Below are 21,128 nucleotides of genomic sequence, written 5' to 3'. Positions count from 1 at the left end.
TCAGGGTCTCAGTGCTGAGACAACCCAATGCTGGGACTCGAACCTGGGGCGCGAAGCTTCTGGGTAAGGCCTCTTTTTTCTCCCTGCTGGTCCCCTGCAAGCTTAGAAAAGGGCCCACACAAAGAAGTAGAAGAGGGAGCCTGGGGCGGGGCTGTGGCCGTTCTGCTTCACCGGGCTCCTGGGGGCTCTAAACCGACAGCGAGAGGCGGGGGCCCCCTCGCCCTCGGGCTCTGTCCTGCAATGACCGAGGCCCAGACCCTGGGAATCAGCGGAGCCGCCAGGAGGATGGATGCTGACCCATCCTCACCCCACCCGCAGAGAAAATCCAGTCCTCACAGCCCTTCGGAGGACGAGACGTCGGGCAAATATTTACTTGGGCCGAGTTTATTATGTCAGGAGAAAGAAGGGAGAGACTGCGGCGCAGTCCTGCTGGCTCTGCGCCTAACTTTGCCCCCTCGGGTTTCCCTGGGAAGCTTAGGGAAATCGGTGGCTCATTTGTCGTGTTGCGCCCCTTGTGTGACAAAGAAACTGATTTTCATACATGCAAAGAAATCGGCCCCGTTTTTGTTTTTGTTTTCCGTAAATGGGCCTCCCTCTGCACCCTAATTTTTTAGTACACCTCATAAAATACCTGCGATCTTGAACCCAAAATCCCGGCTGCCCAGCCCATGGGCTGGCCTCTGCTCCCAAGGACTCCGGTCCTCTGCAGACCCGACCACAGGGGGTCTGTCGCCATCACCCCGCGGCTGCCTCCCTCTTACCTCTGCCTGCCCCAACCTCGGTATGACCTCATCGTTCTGTCCCACAGCCCCTTCCTGCAAGTTGGCCCAATGTCAACAACTAGGGCTAGTTCCATCCAAATGCTTTCCTTCCTCCAACTCTCATCCCCGCCCCAGGGCCTGGCTCTGAACGCCCTAGGTTTCTGGCAGGGCTGGGAAGTGTCCGGAACTTGCCTCCTGCCCGCAGCTACTTCAGAGCGCTGGAAGGCAAAGCCCCTTAAGGCTGAGTCTCCCTTTACCCTCGCTGGGCTGATTACCCACCCACTCCCTAGCTCCATCCCCGCCCCCCCACCCTACCCCCATTCCTCACCTCCCCCACCCCCGAGTTGGCAGCCACCTGCCCCCTCCCGACACCCTTCCCCCACAGGTGTCATTACTGACAGCTGTGCATGGGAGACGTCTCATTTAAACTTCACAGCTACAGCATTTGGGCATCTTCCCAAGGTCTACAATCTAGTTAGCTCAGGGCCCAGGAACTCCGAGCTCCTTCCTGTCTCTGCCAACTTCCTCAGAGGCAAAATGTCCTGTTTGACTCAGGCTCTTTCCCTGCCAGTAAGGCCATGCCTTCCCGTGGCCTCAAACCTTCAGAAGTCTGTGCACAGTCCATCTGGATTATGGGCAAACTTCTAGAACACAGCTCCAATCAGGCCCACAAAGAGGGAGAGACACCAAGATTCTGTCCAGGGCACAGATAATTTATTATGGTGGGAATTTCTAGAAACCCGTTTTTGATATTTAAGATTCCTGAGGGAGATGTTTACTTTCTGTAAAACAGACTTTCTCTTCACAGTAGCCTGTTTCAGAGCAGCTGAAAGTAGCTGCTCTGAAAAAACAAAGCTACAGAAAACCATGGCTTTGACCTTCTCCCCCTCAATATGTACATCAGGTACATTCAGAAGCTGAGTTGGATATGCCAAGAGTTTAACACACTCCAAACTAGGGGGTCCCCACAACAATTATTCCCACCCTCATTCTAAAAGGTGTGTGAGCAACAAAACTGGTTACAGCAAACCTAAAGAAAGAAAAAGGATACATTCTTCTTTCTGCCAGTTTAAAGCCAGTCACAGCAGTGCGCGTGTGTGTGTGTGTGTGTGTGTGTGTGTGTGTGTGTGTGTGTGTGTGTGACAGGCAGGAAAAGATCATCCCTGGAAGCTCAACAGTCAGCTAGCATAGTCTGCTGTACACAGAGGCAAACAACAAAAGAGCCCGGGCCTCAAACCGGGAGGAAGGTGAGGACCGACACCAGGTTGTCCTCTAGGCACTGGCACATGTACTCGCATACCTTAACACGCGGACGTGCACACACACACCACCCGGACAACCCACACAGAGATAGACGCAGCAGTGCCTCACCGCTCTGCGGGAACACGGCCTCAGGCCTCATGAGTAAGAGGCAGGGTATCCCAGCACAAACACTTCCAAGTCAGGAAAATAGCGTGTATTCTTTGAGAGCAGGGTGAAGCTTTTTCAAGCAGGGATCATGTCTCGTTTGTAGGGGCATCCTCTACCTACAAACGCTTGGCAAAAACACGGAACTCAAACACCATTGGTGAAAGAACAAGTGCACTTTTCTCCTTTTTCTAAAGTAAATCTTTGAATTTCTGTGTTGGGAAGAAGGTGTGAGCATTCTGCTAGATTAACTGAGCATTGAGGGAACAGTGCCTGTCTAACAGCTGCACATGCGCCTCAGTAAGTCGGAGAGACTAAGCCAAAGTCTCCAGCTAGAGAGAAGGAACAGCCTGGCTGGCTGTGATTGGACTTTGTTTGATACCAAAGTCCAATACTCCCAATATCCCCCTTGACCTCCCAGCAGGGTGTGTCGCCATCACAACACCCTTTCACCTAGGAAACAGCTCCCCGCTGCAGCCAGAACTGGAGCCAGAACTGAAGGATGAGCCTGGAAAGAGCCTGTTTCTCACCTTGGACCAACGGGCTAGAGGAAAGCAAAGGCTGGGAAAGATTTCCCCAGATGGCTCATGAGCCACAGTCAGGCTTACTGCTAGACTACCTCTAATAACTCAGCCTGGCCTGCTCCTGTCCCTTCTTGACTTATCCTTCCAAGCCATGGCACACTAATTGCCCAAATTCTGTCTTACTCCTTACACAATCCTTCCTTCCCCTCCACATGGCCCCGGGCTCCCTCTATTCTGCTGTTGTTTGCTCTCAGGAAAGCCTACCTTTTTTTCCCCTTGGCTTTTCTTCAGAAATCATTCAGTAAAGGAACACACAACGATCTACTGCAGATTGCTGAAATCCGACTGAGGGACCTTAGCTGCTAAAGCAGCATTCCAGGTCATCTGTGGCTAAAGACTTTGTCTCCACATCATTGCATGTCTGTGGAGAGGAACAGACTCCTCTTTCGTGGTCCTTAATATCTGGCTCCTCTGTAAGTGCCAGATGTTGGGGGAGGGCTGACTCTGAAGAGGTCCCTGGAAGCTCAGGAATGCATTGCCCACACCTCCTATCAGCTGGACTCCATTGTCATGGTCAGGCAGAGTGCTGCTTAGGCCTCTTGCTTTTGCCAAGGCTGAGCTTCTGTGCCTCTTAGCCTTCTCTGCCTCTGGCCTTTTGCTCTGTAACAATGCTGCATAATCTAGAGAAAGAATGTCTTAAGGTCAATATCTGTGTAGTCTCTTTGGCTGCTCTCCCAAATAAGGAATTCTAAGATTCCTGCAGGCCAGACTCCTCCAAGCAACTTTGTAACCAGATGGACCGGCTGCCTCTGCAAAGTCTCTGCGTGTGCCCTGGCAGGGCTGCGGCCCTCCCTGGCCGCTGTTACAGATTGATACTAGGAAAGCAAAGCCCACCATGAGGGCATCATGAAGAATTTCCCCAAACATTTGCTGGTGTGGGGACCGTTCCCAGAGTTTTCCCTTGAAGGGGAAACCACCAGTTTGAAACAGAGAAGTAAGGAACATGCCTTGCCCCCTTCTGAGTCACGCAGAGAGTCCACAGGCAGCACAGCCATGTTATTAGCACATATGTTGTGCAGTCCACACTATTCAATCACAAACATGTGTGGTATTTTGTTCATGTGACAGGAAATACCATTTGCACAATATTAAACCACAGCTAAGTCCACCAAGCAGCTTCAGAAACCATCCGCTTTGGTCTCGGCTCCATTCTCCAGTCCACCCCTCCCTTGTGGCAATTAACCTTCACTTTTCCAATGCAAGTTTGGGTCCTGGCTGTTTGTTTGTTTGCTTGCTTTTGTTTGTTTGTTTGTTTGTTTGTTTTTTATGTTTGTTCTATTATCTGTTCATGTGCTCAGTTTTGAGAGTAGTGACAGACATTTGCTCTCTGACCAGACTCTGACCAAGTCCAAAGTTAGCTTCTAAAAAACCTCATCAACTTTGCCCATCAAGAGCTGAGCAAATGTGAACGCAGTTTATAAAGTTTGGGACCTCATTCTTAGGATGACACAGGCCCCCTCAGAGTGCCTATGTGAGAAAACTCAGGGATACCTTAATACTGTGTGGAGCCAGAGGGTTCTTCCCTCATTGGAAGTCTGAGACACAGCTGTCAGTTCCAGACGAATGGAGCTACCTGGGGTCAGGGTTCACTTTCTCTCAGGAACGGCTTAGAGCACTTTAGAGGCCCATATACTAGGGAAGGCTCCCAGTCTCACTGGGAGAGGAGAGGTGGAAGTGAGTTTTCCACCTGAGTGGTGCAGGTAGCTCTTTTAAATGAGATTGTTGCTATCAGGGGCAGAGGAAATTCAGGAGATCCACAAGCCTGTGATGATACCAAAGCGTTACAGCCCTTTGGCTAAGCCTCTGTATTAAAAGCAGGTATGTGGGTGAAAGCTTATGCCTGGTTCGCTTGCAGCTGAAACACAGGCCTGGTGAGGTCCAGGCCCAGTGGCCCAGAGGGCAGGTCCAGTGAGATGGAAGCCCAGTGGGAGGAAGGTAGAGGGCTGCCAAGGCAGTTCTGCATGCCGAGGCAATTCTGCACTCCAGTGAATGAGTGGCAAAGCTCCTATGACCAGAAACATGGGGCCTTCCTTCCCCTGGTAGAAGCTGATGGTATCACGCAGCATGCAGCACACACGCTTATTTCATGTGAAATCAGCGGAAGGGGTTTCGAGGTTAATGTGTTTGATTTGCTGGGCTAGAAATGCTAAGGATACTTGATTTACATGTAGTGGTACAGTACCTCATTTACATGCAATGGCACAGTCCTATCACAAGAAGGAGAACACAGTACTTAAGTATCCTATGAGTGGGGGAAAATATCCAAGTTCAATTGAAGGTCACTGCTAAAAGCTAAGATCCCCTTAGCATCAGGTGGGTTATTTCCAGGAATTCCCAGATGCTTGCTGGACAGGTTTTCTTATCAGGAAAGGGTCCAGTCTGTAATTTTTCTCTGAGGGCTATGTGATGCTCCTTACAATATCTGGGGTACCCAGATCAGGCGAAGAGACATCCCCACTGAAAAAGGGAGTCGGTCATCATAGAGCGAGCTCAGAGACTTATCTGGAAAACACCAGACTTCAATCTTAAAAGCAGGATTCCCCAATCCTTGGGCCCTAGGCTCCAAGGGAGAGCAAGAGTTGAGTCTGATGAAGCAGGTCTATGAGCACTCAAGACTCCCGGGGAACACCCACCCCTGCTTTGTCACTCCTGGCCTCAGCTGCACAGGCACATGCTGAGCTGAGGGCAGTTGAGCTCACACTGTCTTTCTTTGTCTTGCTTCCGGTCACAAACCATTCTTCCCTCACGCATGAGCAGATAGCAAACCAAACTTCCAGAGAGGAGTCTCATATGAACACAGCTTTGGAGTTGTGTTAGGCTTTATGATTTTAGGTTGTAACTGTTTGGGAAGAGAGCCGTCTGTTTGCTGTTGTGTTGTTATACTGATTTGGTGTGGTGCTAGGGGTAGAACTCACAGCCCTACCAATGCTAGGCAAGGGCTCTACCACCGGCTTGTACCCCCAGCCTTAAGTTTTTATTTTTCATATCATGACATTTGAACAAGCATTTGTCACTACAGAAACTTACAAAACAGAAGCCCTGGAGCCTCAGTTTCTCATCTGCCGAATGGTCATGGGAACATTTACTTCCCAAGCTGGACATGGTGGCTTGGCTCTGTGATCTCAAATGATCTCAAACCTTGGAAGGCTGAGTGGAGAGTATCATAAGCCCAAGGCCACCCTGAACTACATAGCGAGCTCACTAGGTCAACTCAGGCTACAGTGCGACCATCTTAAAAAATGAAGAAAACAAACAAACAGATAAACATAGGAGGCACCCATATAGGTTTTCCTTCCTCCTCCTCTCCCCTCTTCCCCTCTGCCTTCCATCTGCAGAACACACACTTTCTTCTAGTGAGAAGAAAAGTAAAGAGCCCTGGAGTCTGGAGAAGTATCAGCCAGATTGGTAGGAAGCCCTTCCAGTAACCACCTCTACCCAACCTAACATACGCCCATGCTTTCTACCTCTGGTCACAGGAAATGATGGCGTAGCTTCTGTGTTGTTTCCTGGAGCTTGGATTCCCCTCAGGGATATTCCTCTGTTATTGGCTAAATGTTTGTGTCCCCACAAAATTTGTATGTTGAAAGTCTAACTCCAGTGTGATTGTACTTGAGACAGGGCCTCTGGAAGGTGAATAGGCAATGGAGGTGGAACACTTATGAATGGATTATGTAAAAGAAGAGAACAGAAAGGAAGAGGGGGAGGAGAGAAAACCTTTGCGCTGTCTGTGATGATTAATCTCCATTATCAACTTACCTGGATTCACAGTCACCATGGAAACACACGTCTTGATGTGGCTACAAGAGGATTTCTATGAATTTCTAACTGAAAAAGAAAGACCTGCCATAAATGTGGGTGCTACCATCAATGGTCTGGGGTACCACACTAGCTGAAAAGGAAAAGGTGAGCTGAGGACCAGCGTCACCGCTCTTCTTCCTGACAATGGATGCAGTGGCCAGCCTCCTCATGTTCCTGCCGTGTGATGAACTGCACACTTAGACTGCAATAAGCCTTCCTTTTCAAGCATTTTGTCACAGCAGGGAGACAGTAACTAACGCAGTCTGTCTACCAGGAAACTACAACAAGAGTTGACAATTGGCAGCCCTCACCAAAACCCAACCGTGCTGGCATCCTGAGCCAGACTTCCAGCCTCTAGACCTCAACTGAAGAAATGTTTAAGACACCATCTCCCAAAGTAAGAAGTCAGTAGGAGTAAAATGAAAAAAAAAAAAAAAAAGACAGAGAGAAGGAAAGAAAAAGACCCATCATTCAATGTGCTTGCAAAATCCTGATATAAAAAGAGGGCTGACATGTCTCTTCATGACAACCTCTTCCAACATCTGTGTTCTAATAAATTAATGAAGCCAGCCCACATTCCCAGGAGCTTCTACCAGAAGGGAGAAACACACAAGCTTTCCTTCAGAATCTACATGGCAGGTGCATATCAGAACCCTCTAGAACACAGAACTAGTGTTCACAGCCAGCTTTAACTCTGATCACCTTAGCCTTCTCTGTCTATTGCTAACTTCTCTATTATACCCCTGAGGCTTGGCTCCGGGGGCCCCAGTGGTGTCTTTGAACTAGTAGGCTCTAGGCATAGCTCTGAGGACAAGCAGCACCTCCCATCCTTGTCACAAGAGTGGCTGTCACCTTTGCTTTCCCAGAAAAGGGACAAAAGCTTCGACTGGAATGAACTTTTACCTTTAACTGACACAAGCATGCAAGGGCACCCTCTAGTCATTGAGAGCAACATCTAATAGCTCCTATCGCTGTCCATCTGGCAGCACACTGACGCCTCCTGCCCTCAGGAGGCCCTGGCCTCTCCTGGCCGAGGAACAGAACCCTTGGGAGTTCTGAGAGAGGCTCAGACTGTTCCGGGAGGTCGGAGCACCTGAAGGCTGCTCCATGCTCAGTTCGTGCTCTGCCTGTGGCCATGCAATCACAACGGCCTCCTCAAAACACCCTGTCCCACACTAGTCATCCCTTCTTCCCACACACGGTCAGGCCTCAGGTCTGTCCCCACAGAAAAGTCTACTGAGAGGCCAGATACCAAAGACTGTCTTAAGAAAACAAAAGAACCAGCTAGACATGCAGTTGAGGGCTTTGCTGGACTAGGAAAGGGTTCACCACTTGCGGCAGAGAAAGAGGAAAGTCACAGGGCACCTACCATTGAAGCTGGGCTGCTTTACAGGGACAGGAGGGGAGACAGAGAAAGACACACTCCAGAAGGCCAAGGTCAAAGCTGGGCTGAGATTAGGGACAGCAGAGATCTGAGGGTTCATGATTAGGTGGTGAGGTCTGGGGAGACTGGGGTGGGAGGAGTAAGACCAAGCCATGTGTCTAGTGCAAAAGGAACAAGCCGCCTTTTTACCCTGCATGGGCGCTGGGTCCTTGGGCACATCTCTATCCACAGCTTCCAGAGCCATTTTGTTCCCTGGGTTTACAGGTTCCTGACAGTTCTGATAACGGCCTTCTTCATGATCTACCTACCTTCTGCTCTTAGGGCATACACTGAGAGGACCCCAGGGCTGCCCATTCTCCAGAAAGTCCCACCCACCCTGGCTGTCAGAAAGACAGACAAGCATTCTTCACTGGGGTGAGCCTCACACAAGGCCTGCTTTCAGGACAACCCTCTGGCATTTGGCTTCTGTGGGCTCTGGAGTGGAAAATAGAAGCAGAAATAAGAAAGGACACTATCCCAGGGGCCCTGTGGTTACCAGACAACAATGGTTCCTGGGCTGTTGTCCTGAATGCTTCTGGGAAACCTCAAAAAAGCTGTTCAATAAAACTAGCTGGGGGCTGGAGAGATGGCTCAGCGGTTAAGAGCACTGGCTGTTCTTCCTGAGGTCCTGAGTTCAATTCCCAGCAACCACATGGTGGCTCACAACCATCTATAGTAAGATCTGCTGCCCCCTTCTGGCGTCACAACATTGTATACATTATAGACATTAAAAAAAATAAAAAATAAAATAAAAATAAAACTATCTGCAAAGGGTGTGGCTATGATCACGTATCTCAGAGAATCTCCTTCCCTTTCCCTGCAGACGTCACTCTCCTGAAAATGAGCAAAACTTCGAAGTCTAAAACTTTACAAAGACTTCACTAGTTTTTACTTTACCAGTGTGTGTGTGTGTGTGTGTGTGTGTGTGTGTGTGTGTGTGTACCTGTGTATACCCTCATGTGCCACAACATGTCTGGGACAAACAAGACCAAGCCTTCTGGAAGCCGAGGGAGCACACAGCCTGTTGACACCGCATGGGTTCCAGGCCGACTGGCAGGTCGCTACAGCTGCAAGGCTGAGCTAGTCCCTGCTAGACAGACTCCTGTTAAATGCCTGAGGGTCTCAGTGCACAAATTCAGGTCATCAAAGTTGGCAGCCAGGGCTCTTACCCACGGAGCACCTCACCAGAATCAGATTTAAAATTTTAAATTTAAATTTAAGTTTAAATTTAAATTTAAAATGTTAAGGGAAGGCTAGCCAAGATCAATTTCATTGCTATAAAAATTGATATAAACAGTATAAAAATACTTTGTCTTAGCTAGCCAATAGTTATTTTGGTGTTTTGAAAAAAGACAAAAAAATTAAATGGCTCAGAAAGAACATTCAATGCTCTAAAATGGAATTCCTCGCCCAAGACACTCTTCTCACCTGTGAGCACCCTGTATGACTCAAGGGACAGCACTTGGCCAGGACAGACATCTAGAACAGCGACCCTTGGAGACTGGGCTCTGGAGCATGTGGACACTATGTCCTGGTACACACTCCTGCACCACATACACCCTGGCTCCTCACTGAGTGAGGACTGCAGCGCTTTCCCTAAAAGCTGGCTTCTGAGTGGTACACCCCAGAGACCACATGCCCAATAATGCCTGGCGGGGTGACAGGCAAAACTGGAGAGTTCAGAGCCTACATCCTAGGCTGCAGCTGCTCTAGCTGGAATACGTTTTTTTTAACTCCCTGAGCTTCTGTTTCCTCGAATGAGAAATGAGACAGTGTCACTGCTGGCTGTGGATGCTTGTCTCCCACACATACACACCTCTATGCCAACACTAATCTCCGACATGACAGTTCTGAGGGCAGGCCCTGTTCAGGGTGACTATGTCCTGAGGACTCTTCTCTGTGAGCGAGACTGGCACCTTATAAAAAGGCCTCCTGAGCTTGTTAAATTCTACCAGCAAGCTCTCCCTGGACATCTAACTTATCGTCACCTTGAACTTTGGCTGTGAGCAATAAGTCTTTAGTGAGTGTGTGCTCTCCTGGGGTAAGGAGTCTTATTTTAGCACACCGTTAGCATCTGTGAAAAGGCGGTGAGGAAGACAACAAAGATGGCCGCTGCCGCAGGAGCCTGCCCCTAAGGAGTTTCTAACCTGGTAGAAAAGCCCAAAGAAGCAACAAACGGAGGATGAAGTGTGCTTGCCCTCCGCTAACATCCTTGGGAGGCTGAGCGTGGCCAGCAATCCAGAGTGCCTGACTCAGGAAGAGGCTTCGAGGGGAGAGGGGTCTGATCTTCATGAGATGTGACAGCAGTGACTTGGGCTCTACTCAAGCTTCTGCTGACGTGGGTCATGTGCCTGTCAGCACCAGCGAAGTCACGCTGGGGACAAAACCAGTTACCTTCGCTGACCATCCCTAACTCGGGTCCTGGGTAATAATGGCTGCTTGCATGTCCCACAGCCAATGAACCTGAGTTCTTCCAGGGCCAGAAATGGCTGTTACTGCTCAGACACACCCACATCTATACATCAGCTCCACCTACCAAATGGGAGAACAAAATTTTGCTCGCCACCCCCATAAAATTCCACAGATGTGTCTATGTGAATATGTAGTGGCCTGAACCATCACAAAATTAGAGATTTTTTTTTTTTTAAGCATTGACTAAGGGCCCAGCTGCAAACATGGATGCCTTGGTCCTAAATACAGATATTAATATCCATATTTCTAGGTTTGGGGAACACTTTCAAAACACATGTGAATTTTATTATATTTCAGAAGGTACCAGAGACTGAAATTATTTTGCATGGAAAAAATAGGCTGACTGTATGTAACCGGATCCCATGGCTGGATCTGCCAAGACAGGGGCTCTCCTGCTAGCCTCAATTTAACCTCATGCAGCTCACATCCTGATTGTGCAGGCTCTGCCTCTGAACTCTGAGCGACTCCTGCTCAGGAAGCATGTGTGAAGGCCACCCCAGATGCCTTTGCATAGCTTTGCCCAGCAAGACCCACAGCTTCTAAGGGATCCCGGCCTTCCAAGGGAGCACCAGAGCTCAGCTCAGCCACAGGCTGCAGGCCAACCCTAACCCCTGCTCTGCCGTCCTCCCACCGCCATCTCGCCACCACGAATCCATTCTTCTCTTGCTCACTGCACACAGAGGCCCCTGTGTAAGTTCCCCATGCTGTCGGCCAGTGGTGAGTAGGGGTAATGGTATTCTTAGAGCTCTGCTTTTCTCTGGCCCTACATTTAAACACGTCCCCAATCTCAAGAGATTGCCAAGATTCCTTCAAACTCCCACAAATCACGAGGAGTCACTCCTCCAAGAAGGGGTCTACTGAGTAGTGAGTGCATCCCTGCTTGACTCCTGAGGACCCCAGCAAGCACAAGGCAGGCTGGTGGCTTCTCCAAGATGAAGGGCCACAGGAACATTATCTCCACTTCCACTCTTCCCACACCTGACCTTTTCCCTTCCCAATCAGGAAAGGTTGTTTCCTGTCACCCTGAATGTGCATGGCTCCTGGGAGCTCTAACAGGTGCAGTAAGACAGAAGAGACAGTTCAGACAAGAGGCAGAATGTCACTTTGCTGCTTGCTGGGACCCTGATGCCAAGGCATGAAGGCTGCGGTTTGGGGGTGTCCTGACCAATGAGCCTTCAGGGATTGCCTTCTCCATCACCATGTTCACAGCCACAGGGGAGTTTCTGAGTAGGGACACCCAACTGAGCCCACTTCATGCACAGACCCAGAAGACAGCAGGGACTCTAGCTGTAAGCCTCTGCTTTTGTAGTGTATGCCTGTGTGGTAAAATGTGCACAAATGTTATCATTTGACCATTGTCAAGTGTATGTTTCTGTGCTATTAAGAACACCCATTGCCTGTGGAGCTGGATCTATGTAAAAAAAAAAAATAATAAAAATAAAAAAAAGCTTGTTCGTGCATGGCTGATGGCCTGAGTGGATCCTGAGAACCCAGACACAGCAGTGCAAGTACCTTTAATCGCAGCATGCCCTTATGGGGAGACGGGAGACTGGGGTAGGAGAACAGCAGAGGTCCAAGGGCAGAAAGCTAGGCTTATACAGCAGCAAAGAGACCACGTCTCAAACAAGGTGGAAGGCAAGAACCAAACCCAATGGTCTCACCTCAAAACACATGGTAACACACCTGCTGCACCAACATACAGAAACACACACAGAGACACACATACACACAACTACCGTCACCATCCATTCCCAGAATTTTATCTTTCTTAACTAAAATTGTACACCAACAAAACGGTAAGTCTTTGCTACCTCCTCCAGTCCCTGTAACCAGCATTGTACTTTCTTTTCTGTGAAGTTAACCACTCTAGGGGCCTGTTATGACTGGACTCTTACACTGTTCGTCCTCTGAGTCTGGCTATTTCTCTTAGCCATGTGTCTTCAAGGTTTATTCAGGCTGAAGCAGGTATCAAGATTCCATCACTTTTTAAGGCTGTGTAATACTGTACTGAATGGATATGCTGTATTTGTTCCTCTGTGCAACCACTGATGAAAATCTCTGTGCTTTGGAGTGGGGCACTGTAGTGACCGCTGAGCAGAACAGTGCGGTCAAAGGCTAGGACAGCAAAGTCAGGTTGACGTCGGGACCCGGCAAGTCTGGCAGAAATATAGAGCACCAAGAAAGTCCAGAGTAGGTATTTGGCAGCTGGCCTGGAATCCAGGCTGGAGCTCCCAAAAGTGCTTCCTAAAGAAGTCTGGGTACCTCCTCAAGCCTGCCCTCAGGCCTGGGACTGATAGGGTCTGGCTCACACCTGGGTTCTCTGTCCTAGTGTAGACTATGGACCTAGAGCTCAGCAAATATTTGGTAAAAGAACCTGGTATCAGGTGAGTTTCCATTAATCCCAGAGTATCTCACAGGATCTCCAAGAGTGGAGAACTGTGTCCAGGAAAGTACAGGAGAGCAGCTATTTGTATCTGGAAGGGAAAGGGGCCACAGCAGCATGTAGGGTTAGGGAAATCCATCCCAGGCAGCATAGGATCTCAAAGCACTGGCTCAGCACTGGATAGGCAGCCAGGCAGAGCCAATAGGATGGGGGTGGGGTCCATATTTAGTGTCTTTGTTCAGCTTTTTGTGTTTAATCCCCAGGGTTCAGGAGGAATAGATCCTCATCTTCCTACTCGAGGGTCAAGGGCAGGCCTGGACCCCTGGAATGGTGCAGGAAATGGAGGGTGGTGAAGAGGACTTGACTCAAGTTGAGTTTTACAACCGAGCCCTCACTACAGCAGCAGCAGTGTGCCCTCACTGCAGAGGGAACACATCAGTTCTACTGTGGCTTTCTGCCTCCAGACATCACATCAGCTCCCAACCGCCTTACCCAGAACTGCCATACCCGGCTCTGCCTCTGAGGTCCCCACTGCCTCCCACACCAGACAGAAACAGCTCCATCTTTTTCATGGGCTTCCTGAAGTGCGCCTACCAGGTAGGAGCCAGCAGCTCTGCTCAGGCCCCCTTCTCCTCCCTCAGGTCTTGACTGTAAAGTGATAGGCTCTCAGCCTCTGGGGACTTCGAGGGAACACCACACAGCATGATGACTGTGCCCTGGGAAGCCTGCAGTGCTTGAAGCTGTTGCTGCTGTCAGGCTCCAAACTCTGGGTCTCTGAGGGTCTGGGACTGGTTCCCAAGCAAATTCTTCTGGTCCAATGACCACACACAGAGAAAAGATTTGCTCCAGTGTGAATCCAGTGTTGTTAGCAAACAGAGCGTGCTGTCCAGGCCAGGGGCTGGGCTGGGAAGTCAGGAAACCGTGTCCTGGCCCCGCTGGTCTGCCATTAAACTAAGCCCACTTATGCAGTGCCAAGGCATCTCGCTTCACGTGCATAATGATACATGAGGGGGGAGAGAGGGAGGGAGAAACACAGGTGACTGGGGTGAGGTACCAAGAAAGATACAGGGGCAGGGTGGTTCCCAGACAGACTTCCACAGCCCTGAGAGCCAGGGTCTAGGTTAGACATCCTTCCAGCAGAGAAGAGCAGAGGGGAGGGAAATGGGGCTTTCCATCATCCGGGGCACAGGTACAGCTTGGCTCAGAGCTGGAAGCTTCCCTCACTGCCTGGACAAAGTGTGGACTGGCCCCAGAGGATCCCTGGCCAGGCCATACTGTGACATACAAAGTCCATCTGAGAGAGTTCTGCCTTGTAGGGACAAAGAAAGACAAGAGTCCTCAAAGGCCGGCAAAATGTGCCCATATCACATCACATAAGGCAGGTCAGGTCTTTATCATCTCACAAAAGAAAGAGGCATGAGAACCTTGACTTAGTCCAATTTCACAATTCAGGAATTTGTGTGTGTGTGTGTGTGTGTGTGTGTGTGTGTGTGTGTGTGTATAACACATATGTAGAAGTCAAAGGGCAGCTTGTATGTACCTGTGCATGGAGGCCAGAGGTTAATTTTTAGTGTCATTCCTCAGGTGCCGTCCAGCCTTGCGGTGCTTTGAATGAGAAACGGTCCTCATTTGAACACTTGGTCCCTGCTGGTAGCTCAGTCTGGGGACATGGTACAGGATATCTGGAAAAAGTAGGCCGTTAGAGGTGGGCTTTGAGAGGTCAAGTCTTGCTTCCCTTCCTAGTTCCATCTTTCTGCTTCATGCTTGTGGGTGAGGATGTAATCTCAGCTTCCTGCTCCTGCTCCATGCCTCTGTGCTGCCCTCACCTCCTGCTGCCCCCACCCCTCCCAGGAGGAACGCTCATCCTCTAAAATCATAAGCCCAAGTAAATTCTTTCTTCCTTCGTTTGCCTTTGGCTGTGGTGTTTATCACTGTAATAGAAAAGTGACTAAAAGAACCTTGTTTGTGGAAGCAGAATCTCTGGCAGAGAATCGGAACTCACTAACTGGCTAGGCTGGCCCCCAAGCAAGCCTCCTATCTCTGCCTCCTGGGTGCTGGGATTAAAAGCGTGAGCCACCTTGCCTAGCTAGGAATTTTTAGTATAGAGCCCCACTGAGGAATTAGCCAAAAGCTGCATAGACTCTCCCCGTGACAGACACATCAATATTTTGAGAGTTCATGTCACTCTCATTAGGACAGGACTACACTCTTGTCTCTCACATTAACTCTATGTGGTCTCCCAGCTCCATCCACTTTGTGTTTAAACAGCTTTCCCTCACCGCCTTTCAGTTGCTAATGACCTGCACTGAGTCCTCCCACACTTCCTCAGAGGGCACCAGTATTCATGCCAGGCAGCACATTGCCTAGCCCCCATACCTTCTCCCAGAAGTGGATAATCTCAGCCACACACTTCCATGAGCCTTAACCCTCACATTGCCATGAGACTGGCACAGCGTCTCGCACAGCCATGTGAGCTCTGTGTGCTCACTTTACAGCCATTGGTTTCTTTTCCCAGCGCAGCCAAAAGCAAGGGACAGTCGTGAGCACGTGCACGACGAGGCCGACCTGAACAGCCCCAAGTTCACTCCCCTTGAACAGAAGACAGCACGTTGTTTGTCTCTAGGAAACAACCTAGAATGCTCAGCAGGCATTGAACACTGTGTCTTCTCAAGGTTCATTTGACAAGTGGAGAAAGGAGGCCCACAGAGGTAAAGCATTCATCTCAGAATAATACAAATAAAAAGATGAACGTGGATTCTAGCTTTGTTTTCGTATTCTTTCTGTAACAATTAAGTGGGAGCAAGGCTATGTTGTGTCTTCTGAGTATGACTGGGGTGAAATTTTCCCCTATTTGGCCTGTTTATGCATTCTGTCCATTTTTATATAAAAAGTAACCCACCAACACACAGATACGTGTTTAGAAATATTTTAGGATTTGAAGTAATCTTCCCCTGGGGATCTATGTCTTGAACATGCAGTGTGTGTGCTGGTGTGCATGTGTGTGGGGAGGAAACTCAAACCCTAACCAAGAATGGTGGGAATGGGGGAGAAAAATACTCATAATTGGGGCTGGCCAGATGGCTCAATGGGGAAGCTGTCGACCACCAAACCTGATGACCTAACTTCAATCCTAGTTCTTAGAAGGAGAGAATTGACTCACACAAGTTGTCCTCTGACCTTTGCTTGTGTGCCTACACACACACAGAAAACAAATAAATGTATTATTTCCTTAATGTCCATAACTGAGGGGAGGGGCTTGAAGCTCCGGCCCTTGGGAGTTGACAAGGGCTTGAGGAAGAGTTAGGCATCTGTGGTGGTCCGAATGAAAATAACCCCTAGAGGTTCATGTATTTGTTTGCTTACCAGGAAGTGGAACTGTTTAGGAAGGGCTTGGGTGTGTGTCCTTGTTGGCAGAGATATGCCACTAAAAGTACGCTTTGAAATTTCAAATACCCACATCACTCTCTCTCTCCCTCCCTCCCTGCCTGTTGCCCGAAGATCAGGAAGTAAAGCTCTCCAGCACCTTACCTATCTGTTTCTCTTCATGAGGACAGTGGACTAACCCTCTAAAACTGTAAGCAAGTTCACAACTAAATGTTTGTCTCCTATAAGTTGCCGTGGATATGGTATTTCTTCACAGCAAGAGAACAGTGACTAATACCATGAAGGCTGATGTAAGTGATAACGCAGAACAGCAAGTCTACAAGACAGAGGCAGAAGAGAGCCCAGCTCTGCAGTTAGGCAGGGACAGTTGGAGACAGGCGGTAATGCTAAAAACGGTTCACCAGTGAGCAAGGACCACAAAAACAACTTTGATTTTTATCCTAAATACAGTGAGGAGTCAGAGAAAACATTTAAAGACAGAATAAATAACAATCTCTAGATGTGGGGGCACACACCTTTAACTCAACTCAACTCTCAACACTCAGGAGTCAGAGGCAAGTGGATCTCTATGAGTTTGAGGCCAGGAGAGAATATATAGGGAGACCCTGGAGGGGAGGCAAATAGGGAAGAGAGAGGGGGGATCAGACTGAGATTTTGAAAAGAATGCTGCAGGAGAACTGAGAACAAACAGTGAGAAGGGTGACCAGGATCAGGTCAAAAGCAGGAGAGGAGGGTGGAGGCCTCAAGAGAAGCCAGGATTGGACCTGATGGATTTTGCCCAAGGTGCTTCTATTTAAACTCTGAAATAAAGGAAGAAAGAAGAAATCTTAATCATGTGCATCTTTCATGGCTTGGGAACAATTTCTCCAAAACTCTGCCAAACTCCTCATTGCTCCTGACAGGGACTCAGCCCAGGGCAGGGCAGCGGTTCAGTAAGGAGTGGCTGAATGATTGAGCCACATACATCAAAAGGTGGTGGATGAGTCCTAAGCAAAGCAAAGTCAGGGTCAGAAAGCCATCATGGTCTAGGACAGCCAAGGCTACACAGAGAAACACTGTCTTGAAAAACAAACAAAAACAAAAAGAAGAGAAAAAAAGAAACTATGTGAGAAACAGGATGAAGAATGAAGGGCACAAGCAATCTAGGAAACCAAGGAAAGAGCGAGCACCTTTCTCCTGTGCAGAGAGGTTACATTGGCCACTCCAGTTCGAGATGGGGAAAGACTCCCCTCCAGTCAGACAGACAAGCTGTTGGGAGGCTGGCACACGGGATGTGCACGTGTGAACAGTGAAGTAAAAACGTGGCAGAAGAGGGGAATGTGCGGGTGAGGAGGAGGGGACCCTGACAAGCAGGGGAGCTGGAAGTCGGGCAACCCAGCACTCTACACAGCTTGCACTCAGAGATGACTGACAAAGAGGATGATTTCAGCACACAGAATTTGTCTTCTCACAAGTCTGCGCCTTCTCGGAGGACCTGACCCTATCACCTGATTTTGGCAAAGCTCTGATCACTTTTTCCACACGATTTTTTCTTCTTACTATTGGGTGCAACTCTCTTCCGAAGGGAAGTGAAGGAGCAATGGATTTGGGGGAGGCAGAACGGAGAGTAGAGGAGGTGAGGGAGGGAGGCTTCAGTCAGAATGTATTGTATGAGAGAATAATAATAATAATAATAACCAATTAGGAACACTTGACTAAATAGACACTACTTAGAATGACCATGAGTGGACACCCAAACCACACCAAGCAGAGACACTGGGATTTTCACAAAATTTATGAGGCTCTGCTTCAAGCCACAAATGAACAACAGACCTGAGGCTGCACAGACGGGGGCGGGGGGGGGGGGGTGTTGTCCGGGAGTAGAGATTGAAGATTAAAGTATTTTTCTATTTGTATCAATGCTAAAATGAGGCCAACGTAAACAAGGTTTGAGCTGAGCCTGTAGTGTGTTTCTGTAATCCCAGCTCTAGGAAAGGCAGAGGAAAGAGGAGGTAAGGATCAGCTTTGCTGGGCAACAAGGCCCTGTCTGAGAAAGGAAGGGGGAGGGGAGGAAGCGGGGCAGGAGAGAACCGGAGAAGAAAGGAAGAGAAAAGAAAACGAAAACAAGGTTTGTAACTTCGTTTTATTTTTCTAATCCTCCAAATTGATTTTGAGAATGGGTTGTAGTGAACTAGAAAAAAAAAAATACATTCAGAAGGATGAGTAGGCTAGCCGGTGGGTCAGCCATGTCTCTGAATCCCCGGGTCACGGCTGTGTTAAATTAGATTCTCGATGCTCTTTCCACAAAGCCCTTGGCTAAGTTCCTCAGCATGAAAGCTATTTTTATGCGTGAGCCACAGATATTTAAATGGCAATGTATCCATAATTCCAGTTACATTTTGTTTTTTTACATTTTTCTCTCTACTTAAGAACACGCATAGCAATCATCGTCACTGTACCTTCTTTTGAAATGATATTTGTTTATTTGCGTGTAACGTGTGGGGCCATGCACCAGTGGTCAGAGGACAGCTCCCAGGAGCCAGGTCTCTCCTCCACCACATGTGGCAAGGATGGAACTCAGTCCGCTGTCAGCTTGAGCCTTAGCGCCTTTACCCACTGAACCCTCTCATCATCGTAATTACTGATGAGATTCTTGCAAAACTCAACATTCTCTGAACCAAAATCAGATCCCGAGGACCCAGATAAAATGCTGGCTATAAAATAGGCGCATTTTCAGTCCTGAGAAATTCCTGCTTCCTCAGCCATGTCTTCACGAATTCTCTGCCTCTCCTCCCCCGTGTCCCGGGCCCTTCATGATCTCACCAGGAAAACAGCAGCTAGGGGCCTGGTGTGTTTAAAACATTAACATGAATAATGAAGTTAAGGGTTTGTTTCCTTAAAAGACAAAACCACCTGACAAATAAAGCAGAGAGAATTCTGACTACAGGGCCGTGGTCCTTTGGCGGCTGCAATCACCCTGCAGAAAAGTCCAGCAGTTAAGTGGTGAGAGGTGCCAAATGGCCAAACCAAATCTTAAGGAAACTCATGGAAGAGCATTCTAAATTGGAAGAGCATTCTAAATTGAAAACAGGAGCATGCCCACCACCTCTCTGACTAGACCTCATGAAGCATGGTGCTTGTTTGAAAGAATCTGAGCAGAGGGTAGACAAGAAGAGGAGACTGCCGTTTGTGGATATTAACACGTGTAATGGAAGTTACATTTTCTTTGCAAACTCAGTTATGTTATGTAAATATATTTGTGTTTTCAAAATAAATGTGGGGTTTTAGTTGGGCTATAGTTCGTCCACACCAGTGGGGCATGGCTTTTGGAAGCTGGTAATGGCCTTCCACGTGTGGAAAGTCGATTTGTCTTCAAAGTCTGAGTGGAGTCAGAGAAGGCAGAGAGCTGTTGGCAGTCTGGTTTCCTCAAGATTGAGAAGATGGGTTAGCAGTTAAGAGCATTGTTCCTCCTCAAAGGACTCAGGTTTGCTTCCTAGCCCCTATCTGGTAGCTCACAATGATCTGTAACTCCAGCTCCATAGAATCTGAAACCCTCTTCTGGCCTCCATGGGTACCTGAACACGTGTCATACATTCACAAAAATATACACAGACATACATAAATAATAATGTATAAACTTAGAAGTAGACACTGCTAAGGAAAAACACTCAAGACACAGAATTGGCAAGAAATAATCTCAACAAGTTCCAATAGCACGGAGGAACCCCAATAGCATGAGAAACAGCCCCAAGCACTAACAACATGAGGTTACAGGTTACATGAAGCTTAAAAAGTTCTGCACAGCAAGACATACTTTTAGCATTAGAGTGAACGGACAGCCTACAGAATAAGAGAAAAGTTTGCTACCTGTGCTTTAGGCAAGAGCTTACTACACAGAATAACGCAAAGAACTACAAAAACTAACACCAAAATTAAGAAAGAAAAAAAAACTTATCAATAAATGGGCCAATGAACTAAACAATTCTCAGAAGAAGAAATACAAATAGCCAGTAGATTAGGCCTAGAGAGATGGCTCAGAGGTTAAGAGCACTGGTTGTTCTTCTGAAGATCCTCAGTTCAATTCCCAGCAACCACCTGGTAGCTCACAACCATCTATAATGTGATCTCGTGCCCTCTTCTGGTGTCTAGGCACACATGCAGGTAAAGTACTATGTAAATAATAAATAAATCTTTAAAAAAAAGTAAATATTTTTAAAGCGTTCATGTGTGAAACAGGAAAAAGCTTTTTCCTTCCGTGTCTCCAGCCCTCTGAAGTGATGAGCTCCAACGTATGAGATCTGCCTTCCGAGGTCATCTGCCGAGTGTACAGAAGGTGACAACTCTTTGACAGAGGACCCACCTGATGTTACAACGTCTCCCCTGTGAAGAGGACCTCGCTGACCCGAAGGTCACATGGAGGGCCCTGAGGGGACCCCTATTCCAGGTCTGTTTCATGCCTCTCCACCCACCCACAGGCTACCTCCTAAGCTCCTCTACCAGATGTGAGTGCCAGGGGAGAGATCTGTGCCAATGTGCTCACGAGGGACTGGGTGGCTGAGCCAGGCATGCAGCAGGTGCTGCTGGCCACCAAGGGCCTGCCGATCCGCCCTAACCTGGAGTCTACGCTCAGCCAGGAGGCAGGCTGCCTGGGCCAGTCTGCTCACAGAGAACCATGGGGTGCAGGCGGCACCAGCAGCAGGAGTGTGAGGCCACCTGAGACCGGGCCAGTGTGGCTATCACCTCCTCTACCCAGCCTGTGATTTCAGGGGTTACAGGAGGAGCTGAGCGTCCCACGGCCAAGAGAAAGCTGGACAAGAGGCAGGCACTGAGGTGACTGTAGTGGGCTGTTCTCCCTCCTTCCTCCATTCTGTTCTGTCCCTACACAAACACACACACACATACACACATACATACACACACATACACACATACATACA

At 48.6% G+C, this 21,128-nt stretch overlaps 1 protein-coding gene across 1 annotated transcript in view; it reads right to left on the bottom strand.

Annotated features, from left to right (window-relative positions):
- Ston1 (stonin 1) overlaps positions 1–21,128 on the bottom strand; it is a 42,700-nt gene that overhangs the window by 12,096 nt on the left and 9,476 nt on the right. The window lies entirely within an intron of this gene.

The sequence above is a fragment of the Psammomys obesus genome, unplaced genomic scaffold, assembly GCF_907164565.1.
Source record: "Psammomys obesus unplaced genomic scaffold, mPsaObe1.curated_primary_1811, whole genome shotgun sequence".
NCBI classification, from domain to species: Eukaryota; Metazoa; Chordata; class Mammalia; order Rodentia; family Muridae; genus Psammomys; species Psammomys obesus.
This window is presented reverse-complemented; position numbering and strand designations above follow the sequence as displayed.